The sequence below is a fragment of the Nilaparvata lugens genome, chromosome 2 (genome assembly GCF_014356525.2).
Source record: "Nilaparvata lugens isolate BPH chromosome 2, ASM1435652v1, whole genome shotgun sequence".
Classification (NCBI taxonomy): domain Eukaryota; kingdom Metazoa; phylum Arthropoda; class Insecta; order Hemiptera; family Delphacidae; genus Nilaparvata; species Nilaparvata lugens.
Window position 1 is genome coordinate 37,168,231 of NC_052505.1, and position 12,565 is coordinate 37,180,795.

A 12,565-nucleotide genomic window follows, 5' to 3' on the forward strand; every position below is an offset into this window, starting at 1 on the left:
AATTGTTTAGTCAAAACATGTTTCGGCTATATGATGTCATTATCATGTGATTGGACAATAAATAAAAAGTATTTACTTCCGTAAATAATTGACGTTCTGTAAGTCAATTTAATCATTATTTTATACTTGTGAACTAGATTTTCATTTCTACTAGGAATGTATGAAACACTTATTTCGTTATGATAGAGCTTAATTTGGGATGAAATGAGAAAGTGGTGAAAAATATTTACGAGTAATAAAGATGAATGTAAACACCCGATGCACATAGGAAGACTACCACGAAACACAAAGTGATAATAAATGGACGGGAATAAATTGGAAATCGCATTTGTTCGAATGCTGATTAATGAATAATTCACATTAAAGGAAAACCCCAATTAAATCTTTCTGCTACTGCAGAAGTCTAGACGGTGATTTACAGCATTCAATTGGGGTTTTCGTTTAATAATAATTATAATAATAAATAACTTAAATAATATGGTGCCTACAATACTCACAAAAAATTATTCTCAGCACTCACCTGAAACAAAAGATTAAAGGTTTTTATAATGAGAGATAGATACTCTTCCTACATAGAATAATGTAATGTGACCAGTATCTTTTCTCAATGTCCGTCTTGTACTTCCAAACCACTGACAAAGGGAACAATCTATATATATATAAAAGCAAAATGGCACTCACTCACTCACTCACTCACTCACTCACTCGCATAACTAAAAATCTACCGGACCAAAAACGTTCAAATTTGGTAGGTATGTTCAGTTGACCCTTTAGAGGCGCACTAAGAACTCTTTTGGCAATATTTTAACCCTAAGGGTTCTTTTTAAGGATTTAAAGTTCGTCTTTTAGCATGTATATTCTTCTTCTCCCAATCTCTTAATTATAATTGAAATTTCCATATCATATGTTACTATAGAACTATAATCTAGATAGAGTACCTCTTCGAAACAGTTGTTAACTGGCAACTAAATTAATAATTTTGTCAGGTTGGCATTAAGTTGAGTTGACTTTGTTAGGTTGGCACCAAGTTGAAGATTTAAAAGCATTTATCGCGGAAAAATTGATTGGGCACTGCTACTTCAATCCTGGGAATATTATATTACTAGCCGTCAGGTTCGCTTCGCTCGCCACATCCGTTTAGCCAGACGTTTAGTCTGGACCCCCGACTGGATTGTCCTAACATGATAAAAATGCAGGCGAGCGAAGCGAGCCTGCTAATCTCATTCTTGGACGATCCAGTCGGGGGTCCAGGGGGCGGAGCCCCCTGGCTAGACGGATATGGCGAGCGAAGCGAGCCTGACGGCTAGTCTTTTATAAATCACAAATATGTCTGAATCTAATATACATGATGCAACTACATTCATGATACTTACAGAGCTGGTAACTGAGTTATCTTACCCAATGGAAATAAAACAAAAAGACCCATTCAAAGTTTCAGTTGAAGCTGAAGAGTGGTTTTAATGAAGTAAATAAGTTTCACGTTTCAGAGCAGCAATAACAGGATATCTTTGGTGCGTTAGTAAGTTAGTTGAGGGGTATATGTATCTGCCACCACATTTCGCTCACTTGCTTCTGTAAAAGTGATAAATAGAGCAGAATAGCATGAGGACCACTGCGCCGCCCTCTCTACTTGCAACGAATGTTACGTTCGCTACAAGGAAATTCAAGTTCACCACAAATGTGCGTTCAGACACCTCCATCATCACTTGTGGTTCACGCACATTTTCTGATTTAATTTTCAGCTATCTTCAACAAACTTCGTCCTCCTCATGCTCTTCAATTCTCTCCTATACAAACCCTCTTTCTTCTCTCATAAATTTTCTCCCATTTTCCAATTCTTTGCTACTCCTATACCTATCTCCAACTCTCATTTCCAATTTCCTATTACTTTACTATCCTCCGAATCTTTCACCTCCTCCTCACAACCTCTTCCACTATTAATTTTCCTTCTTCCTCCCCTTGCTTATATATTTCTCTACCAAATATTTCTCATTCCATTCTTCCTGTTTTCTACTCCTTCTCTTTTACTACTAATTTTCGCGTATTTTTCATCCTTCCCGTTTCCAGTACTCGTGTCTCTTATTCCCTTCTCCTCCATCCTTTTTCTCTATCGCATTTTCTTCTTGTTCCTTCATTTTTTCGCCGCCCATTACTTGATTTCGGTCTTCTATAAATTCCATTTCCTTTTTCTTCAAATCTTTCATACTGATCATGTTCTCAGTTACTCTTCTCCTCTTTTTCCTCACTTTCAATTCACATTTCGTCTTCCATCTACTACTTTCCCAAGTAATAATTCTTTCATCTTTCTTACTCACCTCAATTTCCTTAAATTCTTCAATTCCCTATCAATTTTCATCCATTCTTATCGCTTCTTTCCCTTCTTCCTGAACCACATTCTCGTGGGAAGGACAATCCTACCTTCATTTTCAATAATACTTCAATTTCTTCCCCTCTTTTCCTCATCGTCCTCTTCCCCTCCCCTACTTTCTTCAACTCTCATCTCATCACTGTTCCTCTCATTCTTCTTCTATCTCTCATTCTCAATATCATCCCTTTTCTTCTATTGTCTACTATTCCCCAGTCATCATTCTGTTCTGTACAAAAGCATTAATTTATTCACTGAAGGAAAAAGGCCGCGACTTGAGACCATTGGAGCTTCAATTTTGGAAGGCGGTAGGTGAGAGGGCGATGGGGTTTTGGGGCACTAAAGCTTTTTACCCACCCTCAACCCCTTTTTACCTCCCCCTCCAGCCACAACTCCTCTAACAATGATTAGATAGAGAGCTTTTCGTCTGTGGTTGTAGCCTTCCAATGAAAATGGAGCACTGTTGAAATCTCAATAGTCATGCTGAATGTATGGGAGGTTGGGCCAACTGCAAATGGAGATATCGGAAGGTCGTAGCCATTTTTGCAAAAAAAATCACTCCTTTTCAACCTCACTTTCACTTTTCTTCCTTTATGTACAGTGGTCTTTCCACTTTGTGTTTTTTCTCTTACCAATGTGGAATGTGAAGCTTTTTCATCAGTATCGATGAATCGAAGATGCCAAGGTTAGGTGAGGTGTATAGAGGTATACTATAAACGTATAACCTAAACTTGTGAGAGATAAAGAGTGTCTGTGTCTCTCTCACATCCACTTACTTCACAATATAAAACTATTGCCTCAACATTAGTACATGTCTCATAAATTACTATACAATGTTCACGCTAATGATGTTTACTCGATATTATTATCATGGTGATGATGCGTTTCATGGTAAAATTAATATAAATCACATAGCTGGCTGACAGGGGTTAAAAAATTAAATGATAGAGTACAAACAAAATCAAATCAGTACTATGATTAGAACTATTACTATTACTAGAAATAGTAGAAATAGTTTAGGAGTGGCCGTAGCCGACTGGATCAGATGCTGGCTTTGTGATTCAGAGGCCCGGGTTCAAATCCCGGCCCGGGCAAGATATTTATCTCGGGCCACTCCCGTGTTTCGGATGGACACGTTAAGCGTCGGTCCCGGCTGCCTAAGAAGTAGTCGTTAGGTCATGTCAGAGGCCCTGAAATTGATCAGTTGCGACCTGAAAACTCTGACACTAGACCTGAGCCAGCCAGGTCACTCGATATTATTATTATTATTACTAGAAATATTAAGACCTATTACTTCTACTTTTTTTCTCAAGATAGGACTGACATACTTGTATTAATTGACTATACAATTAGTTTTCTGTCACCTTATTCCAAATACAAAATAAGAGCTATGAGATCAGAAATGAGTGAAATGTATAATGAATTAATAAGGGAGATTGGTTTCTCGATGATAAAATAGTCTGGAGTCAGTAGCACTTTGGTGGAGAGGAGTCAGTTTGAGAAAGACCAAAACATCAATGCGAAAATATTTCTCTTTAGTATTATTTATCATATAGCAGAAAAATGACTACAGCACTCAGTTTGGACCAGTCAGTATAGAATGTAACATTAGATGAATGTAACAGAATGTAATGTATAGAATGTATAGAATGTAACATTCTATACTCACTGGTTTGGACACTATTATTTCACCTACTTCAATAAATCCAATCCATCTCAATTGTCTTTATCTCATCATCTTTTATCTAACATCATTATCTTTCAATAATCGAAACATCTTTCTGAAAAGTTAATCAACTGATTAAAACAGGAGTAGCCTTGCAAAAATTCTACCAGACTACCAAAATTGTCCTTCATCCAGATTGATATTTTCTATAAAAAAAATTGAAAACGTTCTTCTACCACCTAAAAAGTGCAGTTTTGGCACAATCAGCGAGGGGGAACTAATTCACGACCTGAGAAGCTAGAAACGAGGTGTCAACTTGTTTCAAAAACCACTTGAGGGGAGATAACCTATTGTACTATTCATTTTAAACTGGCAGCATCAGTTGAATGGAATGGAGAGCATTGATGCTATTTATATGGACTGCTGTCAGTTAAATGAATAGGCTGCGTCAGAAATGAGAAAAGCATTGGAGCGTTGAACCTTCCATTGTGACTACTGTAGTTGACAATCATGTGCAGCATATTTATATCTAAACATAGATATGTTTTATTCAGCTCGACAAGTCAAAAGAGTGAACGAGTACAGACAGGCGCCTAGGGAAATTCTATAGTTGAATCTAGATGGGAGAAAAACTGATTGGACATAGTTTTTTGTTGATTCCTCCGTATTCTTCCTCTTTTTCGTTTTCTACTCATGGTTTTATTATTGGCTTCTTTTCTTCTCATTATCCTTCACAAACACAAAAGAATTAGGTGGACACCGACCATCCGACCATGTACTCAAAAGAGAAGCTTGTATACCTGGATTTTTATTCACAGAATTTTCAGTAACTATCATCACAGAATACAGCAGATTATAGTAGTTTTCTCTGCTATCAGTCTCTCTCATAATAAGTTTTCTTGCTACTTATAATAAACTATTCTTGCTATTTATAAAATAACTTGATTAATTCAATATGAAGTGATAATTAAGTGTTATATTTAAATATAGTTTGGTGTTTTAATTTCTCTAAATTCAAAATTTTTAGCTTATATATATTTTTGGACGAAAATTGAACTTGAACGTTTTACATTAGAAACATAACCTATTTTTTGGACATTTTATCAATTTATCAAAATTTGGGAATGGAATGGATTTGGGCCAAGCCTGTTGTTCCTTCCTAATCATATTTATATGATTCGTGATTCTTTCCACGAATAAATAAATAAATAAATAAATAATAACAACGCTTTCGTGTTTAGCCTTCTATGCTATAGTTGAAGTACAATCTCATTGAATTAATAAACACAGGTTGTGAAATTGTGGATCATTGATTGAATGAATCAAACTCAAACACAAAGTATCAGCCAAAATGTGTTTTGTACTACTTGATTTGTGTTTTTTACTGATATGAGTTTTCCAAGATGTTGTACCTCTGTATTGGATTGTTCCTATGAAATTTGAAGGGTTACATATTTGTATGAAGTAAACTGATCAGATATCTTAAAATACCAAAAAATCTTGAAACTTTTTGAATTTCAGACAATGTACAGAGGTGTGCATTGGAAGTGCATATGTACACTCGGACATTAGCACATTGGTACTTGGTACATGTGTACATCGGAGTGAAAGTGCGCTCTATAGTATACAAAATAATACCAAACATACGTATACCAAAAATATACGGCCTTTATCGCAGGCCGAACTTCCGATGTCAAGATTAATCCTTTATTAATCACGCAAATATAGTGATTTATGAAATGATCAGCATTATACGAAAAATTATTATTTCCGAATAGTTCGACCATTAAAAATTGTTACATAATACCATAACAAATAAATTTGGTGAACAGTTGATACAAATTATTATTATAATATTGAAGCAGTCTATTCATTATTATTCGGTAGAAACAGAATTATTCATAGACATGAGTGGCCGTTTAGCCAAGTAGGCTACTAAGTGGAGAAACAGAGGAAACATGAAATAAACTATACATAAACATGACAAACACTGATTATTGGGGAAGTTGCGTGCAAGCCTCACATAAGAATTCAAGCCGAAAACTGTATTTCAACAGCATACAAAGGAATGCAACAAGATCCAGTTTAATACCAGCCAGAATTTGATGTGGGAGGGTTGGATGGTTGTACTTTCTCAAAAGATAAGATGAGAAGAAGATTACGGACAGTAAAGACAAATTCGCTGTCCCGTTGTAAAGAGGAGGGCTCACGCAAAGCACCCTTGTACCACATCCCAGTAGATTGCCACATTCTTTGCGTCTTATGACCGACATTTTTGCACAATTTGTCTACTTTAGATGCGTAATACGGTTATACATGGGTTATAAAACATATATAATGCATGTAAACTGGTCCTAAACTACGATGAAAGCCTTCCTTTTCTACAGAGAAAATGTTCTTATTCAAAATTCAGTAATTTTTCCATATCTCATATCAGATAATTGATTTTTCTTCAATAATTTGAAATGATTGAACTCACATCACCTTTTATACTGCCTTTCTGAAAATTTACTAATCACTTCTCACTCTTTCTCTAGTAATGTTTTCCTCTTTATTGAAAATCTATCTCTTCATTTCTCATTTCCACAAAAGCCTTCATGTTTCCTTCATAATACTGTGTATCATATTGGTCATAGTTTGTTGTATTGATTTATATCAGTTACAATGTGAATGGTTTTAAAATTGATTATATAATATCGGGGCAGCGAGCTTCGTTCCAGAGTATAAATGCATAAGCATAGAAGCATAAAAGCATAGTTTATATTTATTTATTGATAAACCGAACACAATTCTTTAAAATGATTGGGGAAGGAGTAACATGCACAGCCCAAAACGGCTTCTTCTCCGAATTTTGATTTATACACTAATCTTCTTCTTTATGTGCCGTCTCCTTTAAGAAGGTTGGCTATCAACATGGCAATTTTGATTTTTGAGGCAACCGCCCTGAACAGAACAATGGAACTACTGTTGCACCACTGTCTCAAGTTATTTAACCAGGAGATCCGTCTTCTTCCTATACTTCTTTTGCCTTGTATCTTTCCTTGCATGATGTTTTGCAAAAGTGTATATCTCTCTCCTCTCATTACATGACCCAGGTATTGCAATTTCCTGATTTTGATGGTGATCATGATTTCTCTGTCCTTTCCCATTCTTCTTAATACTTTCTTGTTGGTTGTTCTGCTAGTCCAGCTTATTCTGAGAATTCTTCTATAAGCCCACATCTCAAATGCTTCTAGCCGGTCAGTGTCGTTCTTTTTAAGAGTCCAGGCTTCCATTCCATATAATAGAACTGGAAATACGTAGCCTTTAAGCATTCTTAATTTGAGATGCAGGCTAAGTATACTACTCATACTTGCAGGATGCAGGATCAGTACTACTCAATACGCTCCTCATTTTATTAAAAGTAGCTCTAGCCAGTACAATTATTGATTTTATTTCCTCGGAGTAGTATTGTTGTCAGTGACAATTGTTCCCAAGTATTTGTATTTGCAAACCTTCTCCACTAGCTCGCCTCCAATCCATAGTGTTTCTGGTTGTTGTCGGTGTTTCGTTATTGTCATAAATTTGGTCTTTTTGGTTTTCAGTGTTAGCCCTCTCTCCTCGCTGGTCTTTACTACTTGATCCAGTAGACTTTGTAGTTCTTCTAAGGTTTCCGCTATTAGTATCATATCGTCTGCGTATCTTATGTTATTAATGATCTTCCCATTTACCTTCACTCCTGTTGTATTTTGATCTTCCAGTGCTTCTTGTATTATGTCTTCTGAGTACAGATTGAACAGTAAGGGTGAGAGCACACATCCTTGCCTTACTCCACGTTTTATATCTATCTCCTCGGAAAGTTCATTATCAACTAAAACTTTGGTGGTCTGATTAAAATAGAGGTATGTTATTATTCTGATATCGTTCTTGTCCATGTTCTTATCCTTCATCAGCTTTATGAGATGGTTATGGCGAACTTTGTCGAAGGCTTTGTTATAATCGAGAAAGGCCACATATACTGGTTGGTTGACGTCCATGAGTCTTTAAGTCAAAACGTTAAATGCAAACAGCGCCTCTCTTGTACCTAATGCGTTTCTGAAGCCAAATTGGGTTTCACTGAGATCTTGCTCAATTTTTCTGAATATTCTCCGGTGTATGATCCTCAGGAATATCTTAAGGGTATGACTCATCAGATTAATCGTCCGGTGGTCTTCGCATTCCTTAGCGTTTGCTTTTTTTGGCAGTGTGATGAAGGTTGATTTGAGCTATTCTCTAGGGATAATTCCAGTGTTATACAGGTCCACCAACACCCCAATCTGATCTTCTCCAATTAACTTTATAATTTCTGTTGGCGTTTCGTCAGGCCCTGGAGCTTGATTGCCCATAGCTGTCCTAATTGCATGCATGACTTCCTCTTTTGTTATATTTGGACCTTGTTCCATATCTGTGTCCTCCTCCTGTCCAGTTTTCCCTTTGTGTCTGGAATCATTTTGCCATTTTTGTCGAGCAGAATGTTGCTTCTGTTTGATCTTTTAATACCAGCCATTTCTTTAATTTTTTCATGAAGGTTGAAGTCATCATGTATTGCATGGAGATCTTCTATTTCTACGCATTTTCCTTCGTACCATCTTTCTTTGGTCTGTCTTATTTTCCTTCTTATTTCCTTCTGTATGGTATTATATGCGTTGTCATCTCTGTTCTTATATGATCTTCTGATCTCCACTAGATCTTGTATTTCTTCAGTCATCCATGATTTCCTCTTGTTTGGATTCTTGGTTGTTACTAGTAGATTTGTTGCTGGGGCCATAATTGCATTTCTGATTGTTTCCCATTTTATATTTACATCGCAGCTCGGGGTAAAATCAATTTTGCTAAATCCTTCATTTATTACATCTTGAAGTTGTTGTTTAATTATTGGGTTTTTCAACTGTGAAACTGGAAGGGGCCTTTTCCTATCTCTGGCTGCTTGTTTCTTGAGACGGGTCTCCACTTTTACTATCACTGGATTGTGGTCTGATCCTACGTCTGCACCCGGGTATGCTTTGGCCGATTTGACAGTATTCCGATATCGTTTGTTTATTAATACATAATCTATCTGATTCCTTATAATATTTTGATATTTATCTGCTGGCGATTGTATATAATCGTCTTTCATGCAGCTTGTAGAAGGTGTTTGTGATTTCCATATCGTGGTCCTGGCAGAACTCTATCAGTTTATCTCCTCTTTCATTCCTTATTCCCAGTCCAAAATCCCCAACAATACCTCCATTTTACATTTTACTATCTTTGCATTGAAGTCCCCCATAACATTAGTATACACTAATACTGTAGTCCAAAAGGTAGGTTATGTTCCATACACTTGAATTCACGTCCAATTTTCAGTTCAAACATTTGAAAACAGAAAAGTTCGAGTTCTCAAACCAAATTGAATAAGAAAATAACACTCACTCAAAACTGTAAAATAATTAACTTCGAAAATTTTGATATACTTTAATTTAGAATCATATACTATGTTTGCTACAATATTTGTTAATATGAATAAAGAAAATAGATCATGACAAAATTGAATAAAATCATATCGTTGGTCATGTTAACAAATCAGATATTTTGATCAAGTCGATTAAAATTTCTCGTGAGATAAGCTGCTTGATTGCAAACAGCTGAACATAATTCTGTGTCACTCCCACACACGCACTCGCATCTTCAGTTATCGACAGACAACGAAATTAGCTTTTCCAAGGATGAATAATTATCATGTTCATGTCCTTCAGCGAGTTTTCCCAGGGATGAAACCTAGTGCAATAGAATCATAATATGTTAGCTACAATATTTGTTGAAATGAATAAAGAAAATAGATCATAAAAAACTTGAATAAAATCATATCGTTGGTCATGTCAACAAATCAGATATTCTGATCAAGTCGATTAAAATTTCTAGATAATATTCTCGTGGGATTAGCTGCTAATTTTATATCATAAACCTGCTATCGCTATGTTCCAATTTCGAGAAAATCGTTAGAGCCGTTTTCGAGGTCCTTTGGACATAAACACATGCTCATATAACCATATACCCATAAATCCAAATAAATATATACAGAAATTGCTTGCTTAATTTAATAGGATTGCTGATTCTACTTTTTATCTTTCATGCTTTTTTGTCCTTGTCGCGTGTCCACTTTCATTTCTTCCCAAGTCAAGTATAAATACGCTGATGAATGAGTAAACCTTTTTAATCAATGAGATTTTTTGAATGGTAGTTATAGCTTTACAATTATTTGAGAATTCGGATTTAATTATGGTATAAATAAAAATTGAAACAGTTTTCGTAAGTGGAGTGCGGACCTTCTCATATCTATAATGAATTTTCAGAATGTTGACAGATTATGATATTGCAATTGCTTACAACAGTATTCACTAACGATAACGATTTTTGGAATTTATATCAAACTTCAATATAATTATTTATTCTGTCGATTTCCAAATGTGTGCGCCTTTACCACCAAATAAACTGTACAGCTTTTAAACGGTTTATGAATTAGATTTGTAGGACACGTAAAGTTCCAGCTGGAACTCATACAAAAAAATTCATCATTCATTGCTGAATATGGCGCAAGCTGGAGAGAGTGAGCATTTTTGCAATTTAATATTCACTCAACGATATCAATAAAAAATGTATTGTACTAACAAGTGCGAGGATTTGCTCAATGTTCATGGCCATGATTGAGCTTATACGTTTTATTGCATTCTCCGATGCAATAATACGGAATCTCTATGAATTCAATACTGAGACATGATGCTGGATCATGCGTGGCATATAGATATTTCTCCATGCATCAGTATCTCTCGCATGCATGCATAGTGTGTGAGATGCGGTTGTTGGGAGAAATAAAATTCAATAACTGTCGCGTTCTTTCGTAGAAATTTGTGAAACTGTGATAGAAACCGATAACCAGTCTGTGCAAAGTGGATTCCAACAAATAGAAACGGCTTCAATCACTGAATAGTAATACCCGTGTATAGTAAAAGTAATTACGATAAGTCGTCAGTGCCGACTACCTAAAAAGTAGTCGTCTTCTCTCATCGTCATCATCATCCCTGTCACTCATTACCCACGCACACGCCTATGAGCTTATGTGGGCATCACCCTCAGTATCATTATTATTATTAATTAAGGCTTGTTGCAAATTGTCGCAAGACGCGAGTCTGCTAGATGATACCATATATGACTATATTATTACATTAGCTTCGTCTCACTGTGAACATTATAAAATGATAATACGATATTTTTATCATATCTCGTTCATTAAACTCGCGTCGCGTCGTGCCAATATGTAGCTGGCTTAAAGCAGTGGTTCCCAACCTTTCACGTTTGGTGACCCATCTATGGGTGTTTATTGATTTACACTAAGAAGCAATTTTTTTCAGCAATCATTGGAATTTTCAATAGACAAAGTCTGATGAAGGAATACAAGTGATTTTCATCGAAATCTCCTTGCGTTAAACATTATCAGTAATATAGATTCATTATTATAGTTGTACTACTGAATTATAGATTACTAGTTTCAATCAGGTAGCTAATTCTACCTTACTCTAACAAAAAATCCAAAATTTTAGTCTTTTCCCTCCTATCCATTAAAATGTTTTTCCAATTCATCGCCGATTTTCCTGGTGAAAAAGTATTCTATTTTTCTCTAAAAGAGCCCACACCCGCTTCAAAGAAGTATTTTTCTTATAATTTAAAATGATCCTCTGAACTAACCCATTAATTCAAATACTACTGCTTCATTCCAACTTATTGAATCGTAGACTACTAAAATCATTTCTGTAGAAGAGGAAGAAAGAACCAGCAGTCTGGACATTACAATTTCAATTACAGTTTTTTTCAACTTCGTTCTATGTTCAACAGAGCTGGAATTGCAGTAAATATTTCCAATTTGGCCAACTTTTATTACATTCTCTTCTTCAGAGATGGAACGCTTGATCATCCATCAGTAGCTATCTTTGTTTTTCAAATAAACCAATTTTATTGAAATAATTTAAGAGTCGGTCATTGAGAAGTTTCCCGGGAAGATTGATCTCCAGTAGAAACGGTTCTAGAATGATCTTGATGAACGGATACAACTGTAATATGTTATGGGTAATTCAATTGAATCTTTATAACATATTTGACGATAAGAAGAACATAGTTTTTGTCGATTTTCACGACATGGTATTTTTAATTTCTGTGCATGGAAGAATTGGACAATATTATATGGTCGAGTAGTGAGATCTTATTCAAGATATATTACAGACTAAGGTGGATTATCTATTTACCTTCCTAAGAACATACGAACGTTTGCAAGATAGATCTTGAACAACTGATACTACTGCTTGCTTGTCATAGGTTCAATTTTACATTTCCATGCAAAAATGTACCCAATAATGCATTAGTTCAGTATCAAGAATACATTAGTGTTTATATGTACCTAGTACATTGCATTAGCCTATGAAACATGATTGAAGTTCCGCTTATCCTCGAGATTCGCTCAATTTGGTGTGACAATTACTGGAGCAACT